The sequence below is a fragment of the Papilio polytes genome, unplaced genomic scaffold (genome assembly GCF_000836215.1).
Source record: "Papilio polytes unplaced genomic scaffold, Ppol_1.0 DF821422.1, whole genome shotgun sequence".
NCBI lineage: Eukaryota > Metazoa > Arthropoda > Insecta > Lepidoptera > Papilionidae > Papilio > Papilio polytes.
Genome location: NW_013527782.1, coordinates 144,987 through 149,289, shown reverse-complemented (window position 1 = coordinate 149,289; position 4,303 = coordinate 144,987).

Genomic DNA, 4,303 nt, shown 5'->3' with positions numbered 1-4,303 from the left:
GTAGGAATAGTTTTAAAACAAACAAACGATCGTTTCGATATCAAAAAGCAAACAGGAGCGTGTGACGAGTGAACAGTCGAATAGAAAACATTACGAAACATATTTATACAATGTTTCTACAGCGAGCAGAGCATATGCAGCTCGTGGGATCGAAAGCGGAATCAGCGCTTCGGTCAGCGGAGCCGCGAGATTTAGCGGACAAACAGCGCACTCTTTCGATAAACCGGGCCGCTGCAAAGCGCTTTGTTGATTTATTGACACGTGCGCTCCGAACGCATTTCAGCCCGCTGCGCCACGGCGGGGTTTGTTCAGCTGGAAGCATCACAGATCCGCGGCACAAAACACACCGCCCGCTAATATTTATGCGCGGCACAAACAGTTTGCAGAAAGGATTTATTTGCTCCAAGAAATAGGTTACCTACGGTCAAAACATGCATTTACTTATTCAATAACGTTCGAACGTTCCGTTCAACTGGAAGACGGGGATAAATGCTATTGTTTTTAATTTTATTTCTTATCTAGAGCAGCGCTCCATCTTTCACCAAAATGTAATAGTTCTATCGTGAGAGATTTCCACTTATAATCCAGTCCACGCACGTCCAAACTTTCGTAAACGGTTTGTGCGAGGGCAAGTCAAGGGCGTTCCCAAATGAAAGTGTTGCTCAAGTCATTTATTAGAATTCATAATTGCAGAGGCGGAGTGTTTTGGGAACAATTAACAAGTAATTTCGAAAGGAAATTTAGAGTTTGAACTCGCCAAAGATTGTCGGGAAGGTCGGCTAGGAATTAAATTAATTTATTTCGCTTTGAACTCTCGTGTTTAAATAAATGCAAAGACATTTCCGAAATAAAACTTAGTAATTTGGCCGGCGAAGGATTCTCGTGTTTTTATTTAATTTACGTTTAATGGCTGACAAATGTTAAGCTCCACTTGACCTTTGAGCGATTGTTTAAAACAAAATAATTTGAAATCCTTACGATTTCGGTGTCTTTTTTATTTTTTCGCAAATACTAGTAAATAGTACTACGTAGTGTAGTGTAACTATCATCTGAAGGCTTATCACGAATATTTGTGAAATGGTTTCTGTAACGTCATCGATAAATTTTACATTAGATGCAGCATCCCTTCTTGTCGATGTCGATACGAATACGTTCTTGTTACTATCACGTAAATATTCGTTATCCCCTTAGAATACAATCCTACACAGTGATAGTCTCCCGATACATGTCGATATAAAAAATGCAATCAAAACCTCTCCACAACCGCTGCCCGCAGCTGTAGGCGTTCAATACCGTATCACTTTCGATCAATTCGCCTCGCTCCGACGACCCACAGCTCGTGCGGCTCACAAACAATTATAATATACATACGTGTGTGGTAAATAACATCTGCATTAATTTGGAACACTTTTCTATCATACCACTTATTGTGATTTCCTTCTCTGTAGTGCTGTATATTATATCAAAGCCCGTGACATATAACTTGCTAGCTAATTTGATATTTCACTGAAGCCAGCTCCCATCGAGTCTATTCCTTAAGTAATTGTTGAAAAATGTTAAAAGCACTTACTTGGAAATGTGTTATCTTTTAACTTTGAACCATAACAAATGCAAAACCTTTGAATGATTTGTTTTGACAAAGGTCTAATTCGTTATCAAAGTAAGTGACCAAAATATGGAATTAATTTTTAGCTGTCAAAAACAACAATGGAGGTGTGAATAAATGTCATGAGCCACTGATTCGAAATTTAAATTCAAAGTAAATTTTTACAAAAATAAGCTGCTTGAAGTCAAATATTCTAATTCACTAATTCTAATAACAATTTAATTAACTTTTTTCTTCTGAATTATTTGAGATGCGATGCACTGGTTGCCATAGCAACGGGATTCAAAAGTGCCGGCTTAGCGAGACGATCAGAGAAACTTAAGTGAATAGTTGTCGAGTAAGTTGTGTCTAAGTCCGCAAGTAAAGCGCAAGAGGGCGACACTAACTTTGCCGTTAGCTTAGAGTGCTATTCTCTGTGATAAGTTATGGCATAATAAAACGCGTTTTAATTATATATTCGTGATATTCAAATAGATAAATTATGTCTTTAAATTAATTTAATCTGGTAAAATGTAATGTTCTAAATCAGATATTTCAAAAACTTTGTATTAAAACTTATTGAATAAAAGTATACTAAGAAACAAGGAACAATCCTAATGGGAAAGTACACTTCTTGCCATATTTACTCCCCAATACCAGATATTTTTTAAAATAAAAAAACGGTAGAGATGCTTTAGATATTATTGAGGGAAAAGAAAGATAACTGTGAAAGAGAAATATTAAAATTGATCAAAACTTGAAACATAATTCAATTGCTTAATTGTCAGAATTGTCGGTGGAAACGTTAATCAATCTTTTTTGCACCTACCCTCCGCTAACTTGGAACCAAATTGCAAATTTAATTTCACTTATTCTTTGCGATTTCTTACACTAAAGTTCGCCTCTCACCTTAGCATAATCAGATTTAACTTGAATTATGACTGAACAATTTAATATGGAATTGAGATGGAAAATATTAAGATATTCTACATTTTATGCTGAATTTTAGAAAAGAAACAGAACTTAGAAAAATGTGTTGAAGTCAGGATGGGATAGTGAAAATGTAATAAAATATAACACATTTGAAGATGAATTTTAAAATGTTTGCTCTTAAATACTGGTTCCTAATACTTAGTTTTAGTTAAAACTTCGTTTAGATTCTGATTTATTTCGACATAATCGTGGAATATAAGATGGAAATATTTACAAAAAAGCTCGTAGCTTCGCGCCATAGATTGTCCTCTAATTGATTTGTGCGTCTGTTTTGGCGTTAACGATGATTTTAAGATAAAAGTAATTTTTACTAAACAGGATTTAAATATGGGATTCGAAATTACAGTCCATTTGATTCAATGACCATCGCGTGGTTACGAGTTAACATGTTCTTAAATTTATAGGGCGATAAAAATAAATTCGATAGGGAAAAGGGAAAAAAGGTTGACGATATATGACCACCCGAACTTGCAATCACAGCACTGACACTCGAAAATAACTACAGACATTTTAAAATAAAAATGTGTAATAGTTTCAGCTTAAAAATAATTTTATTCAACATGACAGCGGCGAGAATTTTTAAACGTTTCAAAAATTTAATATTCCCTATTGGAATGAAATACCAAAGCGATAGGCTTTGTTATGTCGCCTGTCAGATTGTATCGCCGGCGCTCGCAGACCGCTTTTATTATGAGCAGATTAAATGGTGGCGCTAAATTGACAATATCTGTTGCGGACGCGAGCCGACTGACCGGCTATTGTGCGAAGTATAATTATTGATTCAGACAAGGTACAGTATTTATTGAAAAACGAAATAGTCATTTAAGTTTCATTGTTTATTTTCTAAGTAGATGAAAAAACCGCACAAGAAAATATTGAATAAAATCGCTTCAAATCATAGTTACTGTGATTGCTAGTATAGCCACATGTATTGTAAAGACAATACGTCATGTGAGCGATGTGGTTAGATTTCGTTTTTAATCTAGCAGTTGGCGTGACGCCGTCAGACGAATGATTATTTCTGACGCAGCCATCGCTCCGGTTGAGCGAGCGAACTGATCGAGTGTGAAACAATCTAGCGAACGATTCTCTGCCGACCGCCGCCGCTTCAATACCATTTGTTTCTAACTCTATATAACTTTATAAAAACACTAGTTATAATTAGAAAATTAATCAATAATAAAGGACTAATCCAATAACCAAGGTTACATTTTTATTTTTGGTTCTAAAATAAGTGTAATGCGATTCTGCAATTAATATATTATTTAAACAAATTAAAGTAAGCTGTAAACTTCAACCTATGAAGAACACATAATGTCACAAAATATACAGACTTAATAGAAACTTAACGACAAAGTTGACGGCCCCGGATACAACTTACTTGCGAACTATTCACTTAGCCTTTGCTTAAGTTAAGCTGTGCATTTGTGACCTAGTTATATCGATTAACTGTTAACAAGGTTTAATTTTTGTATAAAAATTTATAGCTGACGATAGTCTACTATTTTTTTAAATGTTTTTGGAAAATGGCACTATTTTAATTGCCATTATCTTATGCTTGTCACTTGACACGTAAAGAAGCCGTACAAATGATAGGGAATGGAATGCTTGGCCTGTATAGCTAAACGTTATTAAGCAAAGACAGCTATAAAAATGGAAACACAGAACTCTGTACATACCCTGTAGATGTTTTATTTCTTAAAAATTACCTTATTTATTATGTGT